Here is a 22387-nt window from a genome sequence, read left to right on the forward strand (position 1 = left end):
AGCTGTTGTGACGATGGCTCATGGGTTGTCACATATTAGTGCGAAAGGAATATGTAAGTTTTTGTCCCCTGTATGGAGGAATGAGGGTATTGCTAAGTGTGCCGAAAGAGTGGTTAAGAATTGTATGGTGTGTTTGATGCATAATCCCGGAAAAGGCACCCCCACTCCTCCTGGTCATTTTGCTCCTCCTGCTTGTCCCTTTGAGGTTATCCAGCTGGACTTTATCCATATGGAGAGATGCAATAACCTGAAGTATGTTTTGGTTGTGGTTTGCGCGTTCTCCAGATGGATTGAGGCCTATCCTCTTAAGGATAACACTGCCCTGTCCACAGCAAAAATCCTGCTGAAGGAATACTTTCCTCGGTACGGAATGCCACGGATTGTATGGTCGGATAATGGGAGTGAGTTTGTGGGAAGTGTAATGCAGAGTGTGTGTAAGGGCCTGGGAATTCGACAGAAATTCCACAGTGCTAATCATCCTCAGGCAGCGGGTTTGGTTGAAGGGTACAATGGTACCCTGAAGCTGAAACTCGCTAAGGTTCAAGCTACGACTGGTCTGTCATGGCCTGATGCCTTGCCTCTGGCTCTCCTATCGACCAGAGCAACCGTACACTCTCGAGTAGGGCTTAGCCCATATGAGATTGTGTTCGGTCGCCCTGCGAATATTTGGGGAGTCCCGAGGCCTAGGGCTTTTGATAGTCTTGAGTATCCAATGTTAATTGATTACTTGCATGATTTGACCACTAAACTACGGTTAATCCATCAACAGGTCCTTGAAGCTCTACCGGCGCAGACAGAGGGTCCTGGACACCAGCTCCGGCCAGGAGACTGGGTGGTTACCCGAAATTTTGGTCGAAAGCGTAACTTGGAGCCAAGATTCGTCGGACCCTATCAAGTCTTGTTGACGACGAGGACAGCGGTTCGACTGGAGGGTCGGAAAAACTGGGTGCATGCCAGCCACACAAAGAAGGTACCGATCCCCTTACCAACTGACGGTTGGGTGAGGACTGGGATTTCGGCCTCAGAAACTGAGACTCCTTTGCACTTTGTGCCATTTAGTGACGCTCAACTTGTGGAGGAGGATTCGTCACTGCCAGATCCACATGTGGAGTCATCAGTAGTAGGGAACCCAAGGTCTGACTCGTTGTCCACTTCATCGAACACTGTTGCGTCAGCTGAACAATTGTTTGTAGAGCAAACTCGACCTGGAAGAAGTCGATACTTTCTTCGTTCAAGGACTAATAAAAAGTAACAGTACAGTGGTTTTTGACGTTACGAATATTATGAACGATTACATCCTTTCTTTTTGAGTTGTTTGTGCTTTTCCACTGCTAAGAGACTTGTAATAAATTTGAATGTTTCGTGGAAACCTCGCCATCCGGGTCACCGTAGGGCCGTGCGGGTACTCCTTTCTGTTTAGCAGGTTTCTGACGCTAGGTTGGTTACTTTTGTCGATCTCTGGGAACTCCTGGGGATTGATAATCGCTACTCAGAACGAAGTGCGTCAAGTACGTCACGGACGGTTTGTAGAGGATGGCATTCTCTAAGCTGGTGGTAGAAGAAAGGGTGTTGGCACAGAGATCAGAATTATGGAGGGTTGTACGAACAAAATGTTTTTTGTTTCAGGTGTTTCTACTGTTTCTGGCCTTGTCTACGTTATTGGTGGGTGGAGTGTATTTCGGAGTGCCGTTGTTCTTGCCTTCTGTTTCACCTACCTTTTCTCCTAACCTAAGTTCCCTCACCACTGTCTCCCCACATTCCTTTCATCCTTTGCCTCAACATGAGCAGGTTAGGCGTGCGGAATTCATGAATAATTCCTTTGTTCAACTTCTACATCAGCATCAGTTGGTGGTGAATACTACCAATTGTTGGGTATGTGGGTTAATGCCACACACCATGGATAGGGGTATTCCGTATTTGGTCCTTCCATACAGCTCCCAGGGTTCAGCTCGAGCATTCCAAACTATGTTCCGTAGTGCACTAGATTCCTACCCCAGTCGAGAGCCACGGTCTGTCAATTTTGGTCCTGGGCCGTACCACAAGCCTTTGGCGATAGCCATAGCAGATCTGGATAGAGATATTTTTGATGCATCACTCATTCCAGATGAAGAAGTGCAGGCCTATAAGGATCTGAGTGAGACTGAGTATAGTACGTCAGTGGGTGATAGACAGCTTAAGAGCTCGTCCCCAATATGGATTGTACCGCACCTTGGTAATTTCTGCTTGAAAGGTTTGGGTCGAAATCCAAGAGCACAACTTGGGAACAGTGCTTGCACTGATACGTATGTCCTACCGATGCTCTCCTCCCCTGTTTTTCTGACTGCTAAGGGCACCTATTTTGTATGTTATGAACGCGCGTATACATGGTTACCCCGCGACTTTTCGGGTACCTGTTATATTGCGAATCTTTTACCTCCGACTTTCACAGTTGCTTCGGACTACCACAAAACTAGAGTCGTGAGAGGCGTTATTAGCAAAGAGGACACTGCTGGTCAAGAAGCAGGAGACTTCTTTAAGGGTTTCTTGCCGTTTTGGGGACCTATGGTTAATAGTAGGAACCTAAGACAGTTGACCCGTGTGGTAGAGTCGACTGCTAATATTACTGCAAATGCCCTTGGTAATCTAACAGCTGAACTACAGGCGGATAGACTCATGACGTTGCAGAACCGTATGGTTCTAGACGTTGTTCTTGCAGATAGAGGGGGTGTGTGTAAAATTATCCACTCGAGTTGTTGCATTTTTATTCCTGACAATGCTCCAACTGTTTACCAAGCCATCTCGAAGTTGCACAAGATTTCCGAGTCCATACACGTGGACGAAGGTAATTGGACGCTCCTGGGATGGTTTTGGGGCCTGATGTCAACCTGGGGTTGGAAGATTCTAATGATCGTAGGGGCTGTTGTAACGATTCTGTTCACGTGTTGTCTTTGTGTACAGTGTGGTCCTGCCTTATGTGGCTTATGTGCTGCGACGTGTATAAGGCGGCCATCTGTTGCCAAGGAGACGTTGATGAATAGGATGATGTTCCAGCAGCAGCTGAACGATCTGATGAATATTGATATAGATTCCGATCTTGACTAGTGCTTGCCTACATGAGGGCAAAAGGAGCGTCTGAGGTTCCGTATGAGACGGGACGGCACTTTTTGAGTGATGACGAATATGGATGAGTTTGGTATCCCCGAACCGCAAATGACGAGTATAGTGGGTGTACGCAGTTTCGCTATGCAGCCACGTATGGTTCGTTTCATTTTTGGGTTTGTTCACCCGAACCCTCGGGTTCCATTTTAGATACAGCATCCATTTTGTTTCTTGCCCTCAGGTAGCCAGCGAACGGGCTTTTTGTCCGCTTCGTGACCCTGGGACTTTCAAGCTTGCACGAAGGACACGTGTTTCTTTGAGGTGACTTTTACGATGAGGGAAATGACACGAGTAAGGCAGATGGCCCCGCTCAAGGCTCATCTTGCCGCTCCGGTCTATTGTTTCAGTCACGCATACATTAGACACGAGGTCTTTGACCCTTCTATCGAGTTTCCTTTATTGCCCCTGACACTCTTTTCTAACCTGTTGTGTATTCTTGTCCTTTCCTTGCATCTGTTTTTCGTCCTTCCTCTTAATGTGTTTATGGTTAGGATGGAATGTGTTTATTGCGGAGGGAATATGTTTTTACAGTTGAGAACCGGCAAGACTGTTGTAATTATGTTCCGGCCTCCTGAAACATGAACACGACCCTTTTGAAGTTTATTGTGGGAACTGAGTTGTAACCTTTGTTCGCCATACCGTGCTATGGCAAAAACTTGTATAAAAGGAGCGATCCACTTCTACGAATTTGAAGCAGTCTCCGAGAACCTACACGTTGTGTACTTCTTGTGACCTCTGTATCCCTGCAGTAAATAAACGCTGATCTCTGACGTCGCTGGAAGTGTCCCGTGTCTCTGTGTTTGGTACGCCAGAACAGGTAACCCACGAAGGTTTCAGGTGTTGTTCCCTGGCACCGCTGGGTCTTAAGAATAACCCAGTCCTTCACAACAACCAAGCCCAGCGCGGCTTTGCAAAAGATCAACCAATCGCAGTACAGCGCTGAAAGCAACCAACCAATAACAGCGTGACTCTATGGTGTCGTATTACCAATCCCACTGTGACTCCTCGGCTGACTAACCAACTTCTCCATTAATGAGAAAAACACTAAATAAACCAAAATAAGTCTTGTCTGCTTAACCTAAAAAGGGGACAATCGTAGCTTAGAAGGAAACAAATCTCACAAACAATAGAAAGAAGACTAATACCTCCTTGGCACTTGTCAAACTCAAATCACATTAGAGAAGACTCCCGTACAGCGGCAATCCATCTTTGGCTAGGATATTCACTCCCATCCACAGAGGAACAACAGAAAACAATCCTGATTAGACAGGCAAACTCCTAGAAGAGAATTTGTTAATTCAGGGAAATCCCTACGGGTGTGAATGCCAAGTTTTGCAAAACACTCTACCTTTATGCAAGTTGAACAACAATATCTCAAGAGCTTGGATTTTGACAAATCCAATAAACAATCCAAAAAATCATAAAAACCAAAACTTCTTTGACGCAAATCACAAATAAGAATAGCACATTAAGATCACAGGGATTAACTACCAATTGAACCCAGCATCAAGCTCACATATCCAAAAGCCTCACAAATAGCATAACAATCCATTGTGCAGCTCAGGTCTCCTCCACACTCCAATAATACACCAAAACACTCTCAGTCACCAGAATCACTTTGCCCTGTTCATACTTATAATCTATTTTGCCAGAAGCAGCAGTAAAAGTCAGGAACTCAGCAAAATCTACCAGGAAAATCCACACTGGAAAATCCATTAACACTAGGGATGACAGACTGTCCTGTCCCTAGAATAAAAAGAGGGGAAATTTCTGAAGGAGAAAGGAGGTGCTCATAACTTGCAACTGTCCTCTGCTATCACAGATTTGTGAGTATGGGGGACCCTGCAATTTTGGCACCCTAAAACTTGATCTCAACAGAATGCCCACAATTCGATAAATCTGAGACGGTGATAAACCTTTGCTTCATGAGGAAATATGCAGCAAAAGTAAGGCACCACCCAACACAACAGAAATATCAGAAAAACAGTAATTAACGAAAGCACCACTCAATACCTGAGTTCTAGATCAGCAAAATACTTAAAGGATTTATTACAAAATGTAAAAGTGCAATACAAAATGTATGCCATGAAAGCTCTCAGCAAAAAGAACATTCCAAAGAAATGTGAAATCAAAAATATTCCCAAGTGGGTACCAAAATCAAAAGAGAAATGAACAGCATCCCTAGTACCATTCAGGAATGTTCAACCCCATAAACTAAGGTTTTTATACATTATTTTCTCATAGGAAATCACTAAAACTGAAGATTCATCATGGTAAAGTACAGCAAACGGCACAACTGTGACGACTGGTCTGCCACATGCTCTTTTCAAATCTGACAAGCTAGGCAGGATATTTAACTCCATTGTGCAACTTTTGCTCTGAATTCAACACGATCCCACATTCATGACAGGACACGATTATCCACTCGATATATGAAGGTGCCACCAAGAGTGACCCAGCAAATTAACGCTTGATAGCCATATTAGATAATGAAGAGAAAAATTATGCTTATACTTCAAGATCTGAATGTTTGGGCAGAGGGGTGGCAGATAATTCCCTACAACCAGACCAGTTTTCGCCCTTGGATGTGCACACTGTCCAACCTGTCAGCCTTAGCCATAGCTCCCTGAACACCTGTTTCATGGATTTGAAGGCTACTTTTGACTGTGTTGATAGGACAAAATTATGGTATAAGCTCGCAGCCTGGGGGGTTCCACAGAAACAATTGAAGGCAATCCAATAACTTCATGCTGAACACTGGATTTGGCTAAAATAGGCGATGGAATGAGGGTCTCACTCAAAATCAGCAGCACATCAGGTTTCAAACAAAACTGTGCGCTTGTGCCAGCCTTTTTCAATAGGTAAACAGCCATTTCAATGAGGCTTTACCACCGCATACCATTACATCGCAAGCATTACAACGCATACGATGTAACAACGCGTAACCATTACTAGGCATGCTATCACATCGCATGCGCTTTTACAACGCATGCGATGTAATGGCGATCCACCTCATGGTGAGGAAACTGAGGCTCTTCTGTTTCCTCCCAACAACGTGCATCGCGCACCGCCCCTCAGCCGGCGTGAAGCGAAGCAAGAACCAGGGAGAGGAACCACGAGGAGAGCGAGGTAAGGGGGATTGAGCCTGGGGTGGGGTTAGTGTTTTAGGGTTTGGGGTAGTGTTGTAGTGTTTGTGTAGTGTAGGGTAGTGTTTTAGGGTTTAGGGTAGTGTCGGGTGGTCGTGCAGGGTAGTGTTTGAGTGTAGGAACTGGACTGAGGGTCGGAGGAGGGTCGTGCTGGAGGTAGTTTTTTAGGGTTTAGGGTAGTGCTGTGGTGTGTGTGTAGTGCAGGGTAGCGTTTTAGGGTTTAGGGTAGTGTCAGGGGGTTGTGCAGGGTAGTATTTAAGTGTAGGGAGTGTACTGGGGCTCGGGGGAGGGTTGTGCTGGAGGTAGTGTTTTAGGGTTTAGGGTAGTGCTGTGGTGTATGTGTAGTGCAGGGTAGTGTATTAGGATTTAGGGTAGTGTCTGGGGTTGTGCAGGGTAGTGTTTAAGTGTAGGGAGCGGACTGGGGGGTCGGTGGAGGGTCGTACTGGAAGTAGTGTTTTAGGGTTTTGGGTAGTGCTGTGGTGTGTGTGTAGTGCAGGGTAGTGTTGTAGGGTTTAGGGTAGTGTCGGGGGTCATGCAGGGTAGTGTTTAAGTGTAGGTAGCGGACTGGGGGTTGGGTTGTTCTGGTGGTAGTGTTTTAGGGTTTAGGGTAGTGCCGTGGCGTGTGTGTAGTGCAGGGTAGTGTTTTAGGGTTTACGGTAGTGTCGGGGGTTGTGCAGGGTAGTGTTTAAGTGTAGGGAGTAGACTGTGGGTCGGGGAGGGTCATGCTGGAGGTAGTGTTTTAGGGTTTAGGGTAGTGCCGTGGTGTGTGTGTAGTGCAGGGTAGTGTTGTTGGGTTTAGGGTAGTGTCAGGAAGTTGTTCTGGGTAGTCTTAATGTAGAGAGAGTACTGGGGGTAGTGCCGTGGTGTGTGTGTAGTGCAGGGTAGTGTTGTTGGGTTTAGGGTAGTGTCATGGGGTCATGCTGGGTAGTCTTAATGTAGGGACAGTACTGGGGGTCAGGGAGGGTCGTGCAGGGGTACTAAATTAGGGTTTAGGGCAGGGCAGGGTAGTGTCACTTACATTGCATACTTTTACCACGAGGATAGCTTTACCACGCATGCGTTTGCGTTGTGATAGTATGCGTGGTAAAAGCTTATGCGTGGCAAAAGTATGCGATGTAATGGCATGTCGTTTTAATTGCAACGCGTAGTAATACCCGCATTGCAATGGCACGCGTGGTATTAGTACGCGTTGTAATGAGTCATATTCTTTTCAATATCTTTCTGGTGGATCCTACATCTGACTTGGACTTGACGAATACACACATGCCCCAACTAGGAGGAAAACTATGAACAAACATTATATGCAGACTACATTGTTCCCCTCAGCAGCACCAAGGTGGGCCTTCAAAGACTGTTGCATAAATTAAGCGACTGCACCTCAACAAACAAGCTTGAAATCAATCTTAATACAACAAAAGTGCTAAGGTTCAGTAGAAGACCCAAAAACACCGACCCTGGTTTATCAATAAACATGAACTAATTCAGGAGAAAGATTATAAGTACCCAGGAGTCATAATAGACGCAAGCGGTACTTTCTGGGAAACAAGGCTCAAATGATATCAAAAGCGGGGGACATTTTAGCAGTCTTTGTGTCACTTTAGAAAAGGCTTGGGGGTTATTTTCTTAAACCCATTTTGACAGTCACCAGCACTGTCGTTGTTACCACCATAACATACGGCTGTGAAGCGTTTTGTGGTCATGAAATGGAGCGGTCAGAAGCCCTCATTCATAATAACAACAGGCAGCTCTTTCACCTACCTTGTAACGCATTCCCAATCAGGATGGTAATTGGACTTGTGAAGCAAAAATATGCAAATCGATGTGCCGTCATCAAATTTTGTTATGGACTAAGAGCTGCTAAGGATGCTTCTACCAAATGCTCTGTCTATACTGGACTTAACTTTCCATCGAAAAAGCGATCTGACCCTTCATAGACTACCTATGGACCAGCACAAGGAACTTGCAAATAAATGAGCTTTGGGAGCAGCCATTGTCATTCCTAGTCTTTAAGAAACTGGTGAATAGAAACAGGCAAGAGTTGTAGTTACTGGATGATAAAAACGCCTTTGGTAAGCAAGCCCTTTCATGGTTTATTATACACTCCTATAAAGCTTTAATATAACTGGTGTTTCCTGGCTCCTGTTATTCCCTTTACATGAAGATGAAATGCATGCAACTGCGTTTCGAATACTTTACAACTTTGAACCTATGCCAGAAATATGTAGCAAAAGGAAAAAAAAATAAGGGTTTGATTAGCTATCTGGTGGTCTTTTGTCCGACAGACTCAGGGTGGCGATGGTCCGTCCACCGCATTACGATTTCAAAAGTCATTGCAGCGGATGGCCACCGGCTGCGCCAGGGAACAGTCATTCCCTAGCGTGGCGGAGTTGCAACACAATGTAATATGTTGAGCGGGACTGGCACAGTTCCACTCAGGATTTTACGGGTTCCGCCACCCCCAGCCATTTCATTGCGGGAGCACTGCCATAAAAAAAGCTGGCGGTTGAGGAATATAAGGGGTCCTGAAGAGCCCCCATGTAACCCCGCCATGGAGATACATTCAGGGGGGCACAACATGTGTCCCCCTGTCTGTATTCGCCTAAAGTTCCAACACATCATGGACGCCACCGTCCATGCCATGCTGGAACTTTTTTGCAGTTCCCATTGCAGTGCCTGTTTTCCAGCCTCCTGCCTTGTTCCTGCTATCTTGCCTGAATTTGGGATCCTGTTACGGAATCTTTGGACTTCTCACATCACATCACATGTCTGGGAAACTCTATAGTGCATTCCTGGACTTTGCATGTTCAAAGTATGAGATAACAGGTTAATGATTATTCTCCAGAACATAGCACTACCAACCTCAAAACTGGAATGATGGCTAAGCATATCTGATAGGCTCTAATCGGTAACTGCTGCTGAAAGACACTCCAGCTCCCACTAACAGAAGCCACCAAAGACTGTAATGCAGTGCCCTGCACCTGCGTGTCTATCTTTACAAATAACAAAGGTCGTCAAAAACTACCACAGTGCCTTGCTCCTGCACATTCTCGGTTACTATTACAAAGAGCACTGTGCTTACATAACTTGCTAGAGCACCCTAGGAACAAGATAATATCACAAGCTCCAAAGCCAGAAACAAGAGAAAAGTCCTGTAACTGTATTTCCCATCGCAAGGGTGTTGGAAATCAGGACCTGTTTGGAGTGTCACCCCACTTTTTGCCCCATTTGAGACCCCTAGATGCTGTTTTCTGACTCTGAGAGTGCCCTGGGCTCTGCTAGGCAGGCACAGGGCCAGTGCAATGTTTACCACACAGTGAAAACACATACACGCAGTAGTGTATACTGTGTGTTAGGGTACCCTTATGATTGGCATGACGTACCATATAAGTCTCTAGTATACAATAGGGCAGAGGGATTGAAACTTCCTTTAAGTCCTTAGGGGCTTATTAACAAGCCCCTTGCGCCACCAGTGCATCACTTTTAATATGGGAAATAGTGACGTACTGACGGCGCAAGGGGCTTGTAAATAACCCCCCTAGTATATTATAGGGCATGGCAATTTAGATGCCAGCAGCCCTTTCCACACTTGCATGTGTGCTCTGCTGAGAGCCTGAGGTCATTTTAAAGCAGCCCTGTGATGCAGCACTGCTTTTACATGTAAGTTGTGCCCAAACTCGATTTTGGAGGCAGGGGCACTTAAAAAATGATAAACTACAATATGTTGGCATTTTAGGTTCCCACAGGGTTTCCTGTAGGCGTCCCAGTCCCAGTCCCAGGAGTGGTCAGGTACTTAGAAGATGTTTTATATGCACTGGGGATAGAGAAATTGCACATTTAACTTCCCCCATTGTAGTAAAGTGCTTCCCAAAATCGACTTTTGTGCTAGGAGCACTCTGGAGTGAGTGTCTACACTATTTTCACATATACGGGACCTCCAAAGTCTCCCCAGGTGCCCCAGATATGCGGGATCATGTAGCTATAAGCAGGGTCCTTATAAAAGATGTTGTATAGGCCCTGGTGTTGGAGAAATTTGATATTTCATTCTCCCCATTGTAGATCTCCAGCCACATAGGGTAATATGGCAATAGTTTATGAACTCATATCTATCCCTAGGGACTACTAAAGAAATATCATTCAAAGACTTAGGAGAATGGTATTGATCATTCTAACAATATGCTATTGTTGAATTCACCCTAAAATATGCAGAAAAGAAGTTATAAGATGTTCTTCTCTGTAAGCCAAACTTTTGCCTTCCTGTTGTCTCCCCTGATTGGTCAGAGTTAAGAGGAGTAGCCAGACTGCTTTCATGAAGTGATAAGTGACACCTGGGGGGAGACTATCTGGTAGGAGAGGGCTCTGCTACACAGGAATGCCAGGGTGGAGGGGTCGTTAGGCATGAGCTTTAAAGGAAAAATGGCACAGGCAGAGAAGGCCAGGTCCATCTACCCCCATCCCCTCTGAACCCAGCCAGATGTCAGGCTTAAGGAAGGAATTTGCAGGTGTCAGGGGGAGAAGAGCTATGGAAATGAGCCATACTGGAGGGTGGTTTAACTGGTTCTTGCTCCCCTGCTGCCATCTTGAAGTTTGGAGGAATAGTGCTTTCTGGAAGACACTTATGCGGCGGCTATGCCACACTTTGGAGGAAGTGGTTATGCTCTGGTGTGTTGCTCTGCACCTCATTGGACAGGAGTGCTCTCCTGCTTGACCCCAGAGACCACTGAATACGTATCTGAGAGGGGCAGAGCCTCTCAGATCTGCTGCTTGAAACTAAGAGAAGAAGAAGGTTCCATGCAGGAAGCTTGATTTGTACCAACGAGGCCCTGTACTCTGACTGACTGTGCCTGCTGCGCAACCCTGTGGACCTAACTTGCTTCAAGAGGTATAAAGAGTGGTCTCCCTGCAAGCTACAGGTTACCGTGGCTCACCTGGACCATCACCACTAAAAATCCCCAGCCTGAAGTGTGTCTAATGGATTTGTAAGGGTTTTGTCCAAGTGGATTGTGGGAACTGATGTCCCAAACTTTCAAGGACCATCTTAGGAATTCCAGACCCCTGGACTGTGTTTTGGACAATTTTAGACCTCTAAAGGGACTTCAGGAAGAAGGTCCAGAAGTTCGGAGAACTTTGGAAAAAAGCTCCAGAGAGGGACCACAAGAGCCAAGCCAGTGACCTTCAACAGTGAGCCACTTGAAGAGCATCAAGGGACCTCAGCCGAAAAAAGCTCTAGAAAGGTTTCTAAGTCCGAAGGTAAAACTTTGACCAACGCCTACTGCAAGGGGTAGCCGGGCAAAGCTCCATCGCCGTCGGCCTGAAACATTGACTTTGTCCCAGTCTAGTGCGACCAGATGTCCCAATAGGCACTATAGGTTTCTATGTGCTATATAGTGCTAACTTTCTAAAAATTCATATCTCTGGATTTATTTCATTTTGGTGTCATTTAAAGATAAATATATTTCCTATTTTTATAAATTGGTGTTGGATTTTTATTGGGTGTTGTGTCTTAATTAAGTACTGAATTGTTTTTTAAATGCTTTAAATACTTGTCTCTGAAGTTAAACCTGTCTGCTCGCAGCCAAGCTACCAAGGGTTGAGAATGGGAATAATTTTCTGAGACCTATTCTGAGCCCTAGACTGTGTTAGTAGCCTTATTGCCAGTGTTATGTTATGTTAAAAGTTTTATAAAGCGCAACAGCTGCCCCAGCTAAGAGGCGTCCAGGCGCTAAGCAGCGAGAGAATAGCAAGCACAGAAGCGCAGGAGGCCTACAAGGGAGGAAACAAAAATGTTTTAATGGCTTTCCTAAAGTGAAGATAGTTAGTAAGCCCACGAATGCGGGATGGCAAAGAGTTCCACAGAATGGCAGCTCTATTACGAAAAGAGCGCCCGCCGGCGCAGACTCTTCTCACCCGGGGGATCACTACCAGACCCATAGATCGAAGTGATCGTGTAGGTGTGTAAGGTAAAAGAAGATCAGACAGAATTTTACAGAACTATTACAGTGCAACAACCCCATACCTGTTGCCTCGGTATGGTCGGATAAGATGGTATGATCCACTGTATCAAAAATATTCCCTATCATTCATTACACCGTTTATTATATAGTACTTAAGCAAATCATTATTATATATCCAATCCACATGTATCAAAAAGCTCAGTTTTCCAAAGACAATGATACCACCCCTTATGTGTTAGTTAAACCACTGTATTAATTAAACACAGATTTATGAATAATACAAAAAACCTTACACTGCATTCTTTGGTTGATCAGCAGCCAATGTAGCTGTTCCAAAATAGGATGAATGTGAATATATCTGGAAACACCATTGACAGACCAAACTGCAGAACCTTGAATTGCCTCTAGTCTTTGAATAAAAAGGAGGTTGAAGCTAAGCTGACTCAGTTGGCATAGCCTAGTCTAGATCCTGTCCAGTCTTGGGAGACTAATTTCCTGCTCTCAATATCTAAGAGGATATTTTCCTGAGAAGTTGGTGACAGCAGAATGAGACAGTGGCTGACACCTGCTCAGCCATAGTGAGTTGAGCAGCAATCTGGAACCCCAGACTTTTTACCACAAGAAGTGGACTGGGAGGGGATTCCAGTTTGACAGGCCAGTACTTTTCTGACCTCAGATCACAGCGGTTGGTCACAACCAGTACTTCAGTCATATATGCGTTCAACTTGAGCATTTTCACGATCCCTCCTGCTCCTTCTCTGTCACAACCCCTTTCTGTCTCTCCTGCATAGTGGTCTAGTGCACAGGGCTCATGTTGTATTACCCAAGTGGTGCCTTAAGGCGCACTATGATACCATGATTGATGCTCCTTAAAAACCTATGAATACATTGCGCTTGAGTATTTCCAAGCATCCCCCACAACCCGCAATTCCATTGCACTTGAATCCCCGAAAGCTTCCCCCAGAATCCCTTGAGCCTATGGCAAGCCTTGCTTCAGCTGTTACTAAGGCCTTGGTGTTGTTTTCCATTATGGAAACTCAAGTGACAACTATACATTTCTTTCCTGTTATTTGGGTCAGAATGTCAAGTTGCACATGCCCTTCCTGTAAGGTCAAAGTGAGTGTACTAACACGTGTTTTCTTCAAGGGTTTGAGATCCTACTAAACGGCCATGTGCCCCATGTGCCACACGTGATCTAGCTACATCCATTGAGCCTTCGAAAGGGCATATAAACCCCGCCCAACTCATTGCTTGGCCTCACTCCTTGTGGCACAAGCTTCACCCTTCCCACTCACCTGAAGTATCCTGCTGGAATCAAGAAGCGCTCCAGTCTCCTTCAAGTCCAAGTGAACCAGTGGTTCCCATTGCTCCAGCTCCCTTGATGTCTTCCTTATCTTTTCCTTCTGCACAGCTACTCCGGATCTGGTGCGACTCCCTGAGACAAAGCCTCGAGATCTTCTTTGAACTTCAGTCAAGTGAAAAAACTAGGCTAAGTACTTGATATCAGGTGAGTGCACAATAATCCTCCTATAGTAGTAAGCAGGACCGAGTATCAGCGTATTCAAAGACTATAAACCTTTCCTCCATGCCCTCTCCATGATTGGCTCCAGCACTTCTTGTGTGTTTATACTCTGGACCCTTCTTGCAACCTTGGAGCTTGAACTGTGATTGTGCAAGGACTGAAGACTTTAGCTCTGTGTTTCTCTGATGAGCAGTAATGCCAAGAGAAAGCACTTCTAAGTCTTTGCTATATGCATGAACCTTGTAACCAAACCCGTGTTCTGAGTTTACCCTTGGGAGTGCAAGTAACTCCAAGCTGTGATTTTGGTTATTGTGCTCTCATGCCAAGCTGCTGATAAAACTTGTAAGTATATGTCTCTGAAGTCAATGCATGTCCATAGTATGTAGAAAGTGTACTGATGGTAACTGCCTCTCCTTGTTATTTCCAGTTTATTGAGTCATTGGGAAACCCGTGGTTTTAGTCCAATCCACATCTACATCGCAAACACAGACGGTCTCAGAAGTGACAAATCCTGTTACGCAGTGTCGCACAGCTGCTAAGCAGATTCAATACCTCAAGTCTCTATTTAAGCCCAACCCCCCGGGTCTGTGCCTGAACTAAGGACTTTGGCCCTTTGATCTTGAGCAGCTCTGAGAGGAATACGGGTCCAACATTGGCTGCAGTGTCGTCTCCGGAATTGGGACCATGCTGGGGAAAAATTGAGCTTTTGTGGAAACTACATATAGGATTCTTCCTTGTTTTCATGTTTCAGCAGTAACTGTGTGTCGTCCGCGTACATGTACTCCTTGAATCTATGACTCACTAAGTGATCAGAAAGGGGATTCTATACATTTTAAAGAGATGGTAAGAAATTGAGGACATCTGTTGGATCCTGCAAGAACTAATAATTTTGCAAAGATCAATGCACCAAGATGAACCGCTTGAGAAAGGTCCCTAAGAATAGGCAAAACTATTACAGTGCAACAACCCCATACCTGTTGCCTCGGTATGGTCGGATAAGATGGTATGATCCACTGTATCAAAAATATTCCCTATCATTCATTACACCGTTTATTATATAGTACTTAAGCAAATCATTATTATATATCCAATCCACATGTATCAAAAATATTGGATCAAAAATTCATTACAAAACACATCTAATAGCAAAAGTCGTTTCACATTATGGCATACAAAAAACAATCAACCAAGCATACTTTTTCTATTTGTATTTTTATAGCACACTCATACCAATTGTCTCTTGGTGTTTTCGAGCCATAATTGATCAGGCCCAGATACGTTAACCATAAGCCTGTATGAACAATCCTGTTTTGATGCCACATAGTGGTGGATCACAAACATTACAGGGCAAACAACCCATACCTGTTGCCTTGGTATGGTCAGATAAGATGGTAAGATCCACTCTATCAAAGGAGGAAGCCAAGTACAGCAGAAAAAGGCACTAGTGTATCCTAGGTCCAGTTCCAACCTCAAATCATTAAGAATGGAGACCATAACAGACTGTGCTATGACCTGGGTGAAAGCCTGCTTGCTTCCTACCTCACTAGTATGTAAAAACGTACCAATGGTGTTGGCTACAAACTTTTCCAGGACTTTTGCTCTAAACAGGAGCATGGATATTTGGCAGTAATTCTTTAGCTCAGTCTGGTTGAGCCCAGGATTTTCAGCAGTGAAACCACTGTTACCTGTTTCAAGACCGTGGGACCTATCTCTAAAGATGAATAAAATAGATGACATAACGTCAAGCAATAATAGCGGCCAGGTGATTACACACATGTAGAGGATAGGGACCGTCCAGTGATCCTGGTTTCATCAATTGCATCAGTACCACCACATCCTCAAATGATAGTGTGTCACAGTTTAAAATACAAAGTTGCACTGTTGTCTTGATGACTTTAGAGTTAAAAGACAAACTGACTATAATGTCCTTCCAAGTGCTTCTACCTTCTCCACGAAAAGATTGTTGAACTGCTTGATAAATTCTTGGGAGGGAGGAATCTTCAAAATTAATGCGGATGGGTCCATTAGATCTCAAAAGAACTATTTTGCACATTTTGGAATTACTTAGTTGTAGCTGAATATAATAGCAATTTGGCTTTTAAGATTAGATTTTTTGTAGCGCAGGTCCATGTCCTCAAATGGCTGCTTAGTTGCCTGAGCCAAGTGCTTGTGCCAGGAACATTCTAATCATCTTACTTTTGTTTTAATAGCTCTCAATGCTGTTGTAAACTAGGAAGGGGCTGTTGCCTTACCACTGCAGACCCTTTGTGAGGTGAGGGAGATGCATTCTTAACTACCTTTCCTGCAATCCAATTGTGAAAAGCTACACTCTGTTCATCTGGAGTAACTTTAAATGTAAGGTCAATTATTGAGATCCCTTCTGAGGCATCATTTTCAGAAGAGCATGGCAACATCTATTCAGTGACAATGCTGAAGGGGCAATGTGGAAAACCTTAAAAAAAGGGAGAGTCCTACTAATCAAAGATTGTCTGACTAAATGCAAGGGCTTTTGGACAGGTCTTCTAGCTAATGGTCCAAAGACCAGAGTTGGTCCAGGCAATGGCCCTTAGCATGTGTAGGTAGAAATATGTGGCATTCTAAATTAAAAGATTACAAGGAGTCTATAAATGTTTTAGAGAAAACATCAGCCTCTACTACATCAATGCAAAAGTATAAATCGCCTACTAGTAGTAGTTTTGAGCAGTTCAACAGTTTGTGACCAATTAAGTTACACATATCCTCCAATAACTTAGCAGGTGTGCTAGGGAGTGTATACACTGCTATTGCTTCAAAAATTAAGGGCCTCATTACAATGTCAGTCGGAAAGGCTCCGACCACCAGTCAGATTCCCCTAGACGGCGTCCTAACCCATCCGCCCTACTCGGTCAGAAACAATTCTGACCGACCAATAACGATGCTTGAGGTTGGAAGGAGAATTCCGAATCGGTTCCGACTGGCATTAGGAGAATCCGAGTTGGTCGAGGCCAATTCGTACAGCTCAACGGACAGCATTTCCGACCGATTAAGATGTCGGATTCCAACAGCCTTCATAATCAGTTGGGCGGAACTGCCGACCGCGAGTCGGTTGGAATCGACTCCAACAAAGAGTCGGGCAGTTTAGTTTCCGACCGACATTGTAATGAGGCCCTAGATCTCTATTAAATACCTTAAGATGTAAACATTGCCATAGTGAGTGAGACGTCCATTGAGTGGTGAAATATCTTACTACATTGTCCATCTCAATCATATGTCCTTCATCTTCCAAGCTCTTCTTAGAGTTGGCAAGTTCGTTAAAAATAAATCATCAACAATGTACATATAATAGCATGATACGCAATACCACCACTTGTAAATGACACTGTACCCTGTAATGTGAAAATGATCACTCGTATAACATGACCTTTCTTTTTGATGTTCAATAAAAAGAATTTAAAAAAAAAACAATGTACATATAGATATGACTCCATAATCTCAGCCTTCGTTAGGATGTAAAAAATGTATTTGTCTTTCTGTGTTTTTATCTTACATTTTAATTCAATAGATGTGTCCGTAAACATTAAATTACATCAATTCGTTACAAGTGAATTGCTTGTCAAATGCTTAAGCAATTAGATAAATTCTACAAAAATGAAATATTACCCACATGCTCATCTATTTGTAGGTTACAGCATAATCCTTTATTTTCCCTAACCTCTAAAATTATGGGTTAATTTTATTTCTAGGCTGCTGTATATGCATGAAATCAATCATGATTTGAAGATATATCTCTGCTTCATCCTAATTTTAATTTCAGAGAAGTGCACCGCCTATGAGTAAATTAGCCATTCACTTTGTATAGACTTGCACAGAATACATTAATGTGTGTAGTCAGTTGTTTTTCTAAGCTCCTGTGCAGCATATTAGCCTCTTATCAATCCATCATTATCTCAACTACCAAACAAAACGAATTAATAATTGCAAAAGAGACACATACACCTTATTACCATAAGAATTTAATGTCTGACAAATTAATCATGCATGGTCTCTATGCCTATTAATCTAGGCCTTTTCATAGTATCTACGGTTTTAATCCAATAAACAAAATGTTCACAGGTTACTGTATACTTAGTTTGACAGGCTGCAGGCTCTCCCAAACCTTTCTACGGTGCCTCCATGGGACCTTTGGCCAATGTCATCCGTGCACATGACATCAACATCTTCTCCTACTCCAACGACACACAACACATACTCTCTCTTGGATCTGACCCCAAACACTAGGAAAAAATTCACCACCATCATTGTCGAAGTCGCCCACTGTGAAATCCAACTACCGCAAGTTCAACACTGCCAAGACAGAAGTAGTGATCTTCGGCAAGAACACCAAATCATGGGACTTCACCTGTTGGCTGACCACCTTAGACCCAAACCCACTGCAATCACCCATGGCAGGAACCTTGGGATCACCATTGCCAATTGACAACACATTACACATGACCATTCAAGTGTACACTGTCACAGCATCCTTCTTCCGTACCCTGAAGATGCTGAGGAAAATCTTCAAATGGCTCCCATATCAACACCTAAAAGACCATAACACATGCCCTTGTCACAAGCAAACCTGACCACAGGAACACCCTCTACACCGGAATCATCAAGGAACTCACCACAAGAATTCAAATATCCAGTACTTGGCACCCTTAACATGCCATGTGGGATGCACAGCACACTACACCTTAGAGAGCTGCACTGACTCCTGATACATTAGCTTGTACAGTTGAAACTCCTTACACCTTCAAGGCATGGCACAATATAGAACCCTCCTACCTGAACAATCGCATTTCCTTCCACCATTCTCCCAGACACCTCTGCCAGACTCTCCCTGGCATGGACCCCTTTTATACACAGAAACAGATCCAGAGGTTGAGTCTTATCCTACATCACTCATAAAGAGTAGAATCACCTCCCACTACATATCATAGTCTCCTCCTGGCTTCTTGCATTCCATTAGAGATTAAAGACCTAGCTTTTTGCGAAATCCCACCCCCCCATCTTAGGCTGCTCAGTGCCAGGATACCCAGGGTGATAGTGTTCTTCACAAATACGGATAGCATAACATCAAAAATGACCAAGTCAAGACACCACTGGGCCCATGAACCCAGTGACGGTCAAATGTCTATTATTCCTTCTGTCAAAAGCAAGGGCCTAGGAAGAAAGGAAGAGCAAATACTTTCAACCTTCACAAGTGTCCCGCTACAGTCTGTGTTTTCTCTTACATGCCATGTCTAGCAGGTTACCTTTAAGACTTCAAGACCCTCAAGTCTCTCACAATAGGCAAGCATGGCAAAAAAGCTGCATGACTACACCACCACCCCTGGGGATACATGACCGGCTAAACTCTTGTAGTGAGTATTGCACTCTACTAAACCTCTGCAGCTGAAGAGCAGTATTCTTCATCTTCTTGAATTGGGAAGGTTCTCTAGGTGCAGGACTTGGCCCCCCTTCAAGGCACCATAGAAGTGTATACTTCGGTTTGATTGGTGGCATTTACAAAATTTAAAGTCGTCAATCATAATTGACCTATACAAGCTTACACTTTTACAGCAAATCGACCTCAGAAACATCTTATGGGACTTGCCTTTTTGGTCACTAAAATGTTACATCTGATGGGCGGTGCAAGATTCGCAGCAATTGCCCCTTGCACATGGAACTCTTTCCCCCTCAACATTAGATCCGCACCCAACTATGGGAGGTTCAGGCAACTCATAAAACATTGCTCTTCAAACAAGCATATGGTTAATCCCTGGACAGCATCCCAAGCACTTGTTACCTTAGCGTCCAGAAACCTATCTGACATACGTGCGCTCTACAAATTTCCAGTAACATAACATAACTATAACATAATGTCCTACAAATCTAATATAAAGAAAGCCTCAATATTTAGCCAGGAATCACTTTTCCCCTTTTACAGGGTGGTCAGGGCATAAATGAATTCCTAGTGGTGAGGTAGGACAGAGAGAGGGGCCCATATGCTAGGTTTGTAAGCAGCAAAACAATTACAACAGACATAAACAAAAACACTCTCTACTACACAATAGTGAGAATGACTCATTCTGGGTTACGTCTGAAAGTGGTAATTGATTGCTTTCTTAAGTAAGTTCATCAGAATACGCATATATTTAATCACCGTCTAGGCAGCTTCATGGTTGTCCTCAAAGGGCGGCATGTGGTTCATTCATTGTTATCAGTGTGTTGTGTTCAAGAAGGAAATATTTACCAAATAAGGGGCCGATTATGATGTCATCAGGAAAGGCTCCAAACGGGATTCGGATTCTGCAAATCTAACTCGGGACCTATGTTTCTGACTATATCGGTCACCTCTCCGGACGACTGAGTATGATGCAAGGAAGCTGTCCAGGCTGTCCAAGTCGACTCTGAACGGGATTCAAGAATCCCGAGTCGTTCAGAGCGGAGTCGTACAGCCCACTGGAGGCGGTTTCTGAACGAGCGACTACGATGACCGATTCAGACAGTCGTTCCGAATTGGTTTGGCCAAGATAAAACGGCTGTGGGAATTGGACTTCGGGGAACCATATAGGCCTCCGGATGTGGCCGGTGGGGGTACCCAAGGGATCCTGCTTCCCAAACATGCATAGTGTGGCAGGCACCATGGGGTGCCCTCACAGGGTGCAAGGCTTTCCCCACCCATCCATTTTTTCAATGGGAGCCTGTGTTCACATTCGGGACACAGGCTCCCTTTTAAGCCAATGGGAGTCCGACCGAACAGAGTCTGTAAGCATCCGGACACATCGTAATCGATTGGTAGTACTCCCTGAATACGAATCGTTCGGAAAGCATTCCTAACCCAATTCGAGGGGAATGCTTTCCTGGCGACATCATAATCGGCTCCTATGTTGAAGTCCACTTAAGCAGAAGTTATCATTTATGAAAGCTGATTTTTTGTATCTGGTGGAAATGTTGTATGATGCATCTCTTTGCATTGGAGCACTCATAGAAATATATACTTGTAGATTTCCATGAGTACTCCTGTGAGGCTTTATGAATCCTTTACAATTTGGGTTCTGTCATAAACACTGCATATCTACAGGAGCCTAGTTCTCAGGGGCGGCTCCTCCGCTACGTTGGAGGAGCATTGCCCCTCTAGAAAAATATACTGAGAATAACAATGTTATTATCATTTTATTTTTCATTATTAGATATGTAAAGGTGCAGGCAGGGCAGCACTTCACGCAGAGCAGGATGGATAAGTGGTGGCACTCTCCTAAGTGTGCATGAGGGTTTGGCTGGCCGTCTCTGGCCGACCAAACCGTCATGCTCACTTGGCATTTTCTCCACCGGGGTTTGTTGTACAGCCCGGTGGAGAGCATGCCCAGCCTCTCAGTCCCTCTATGAGCACCGAACCATGGCGCGCGTTTGGCACTCAGACCAAACACACACGCAGCTGTGTGTTTGTTTTCTGTTTCAACCTTATTTTTCACAGACGCTACTTGCTTTGGGCAGGAGATTGCCTAACCTGTGAAACATGGAGGGTACTTAAACTCCGCCGCGACCGGATGCCAATACCGACGGAGTTCCTATGCAGGCCAAGTAGGTTGATACACGGGTCTCTTGCTTTGACGAAGGAAGTGGGGTTGCCGGGGGGACTTTTCGCCAGTCTCTGACCATGGGGTCTTTTCTGAAAATCATACTACTGCGTAAGTCATGTCAAAGCCGGACCCCCTCCCGGAATTCATGAGGTTTTTCTCTGATAATACCAGAGTAAGAATTAATATGTTTTTATTCCTTTGCACAATTGAACTCATGCATTTTTTCGGTATTGATTTTTGGGCACGGTAGCGCACACTGCTCAAACGATAATTATGCATCACATCCCGTCACGTACCATATCTCACTACCGCTTCCATCTCGGTTAGAGCACGGCCACGACGGTATGGAATCACATAACTTGAATGTGCTTTACCTGAAGCTAATCATCATATATGTGTGTTTGTTTGTCTATATGTTTCTTACCCATTACAGGCACAAAACCGCAAGAGGAAATTTTCCTCTCACATATATTGCACCTTAGTGAGTGCGTCACATAGCTGGTCACACATACTCTGTAGACCACCTTTTTAATCCACTTCTCACATAAGGTCCTGACGAAAGCCAGATTTAACAAGAGGCCTGGCTGAAACATGTTGACCACACTGGATGTGGGAGTTCATAGTCACCTCCACATCCGCCGCCTTGCTTATAATACTGTCAAGGGCCCATCATTAACCCCTTCAGTGCCCGCCCCTTTCCCCGCCCAGTGCCGGCCGTTGCATTAGCGGGCGGGGTCTATGACGAGCTGGACTCGTCATGGGCACAGCGCCACCGCGGCCCATGACGAGTCCAGCTCGTCATGGGCACTGAAGGGGTTAAAATAACCCCTTAGGATAATGGGACCCTAGGACAGTTTTTAACCTACACTCTCAACACCATCACTGCACACTCACTACACAATGCCTGCTCCGCTGTAGCCAGGCGTAGTAGCACACCCGAGGTACACTCAGTGCCCTGGGTGGGGCCCGATGATGAAGCAGGCCACCAACTAGGTTGGTGGGTGAGGGCTTTCATAAAAACAAATGTTTTTTCCTTATTCTTGAAAC

The sequence above is a fragment of the Triturus cristatus genome, chromosome 10, assembly GCF_964204655.1.
Source record: "Triturus cristatus chromosome 10, aTriCri1.1, whole genome shotgun sequence".
In the NCBI taxonomy this organism is placed as follows: domain Eukaryota; kingdom Metazoa; phylum Chordata; class Amphibia; order Caudata; family Salamandridae; genus Triturus; species Triturus cristatus.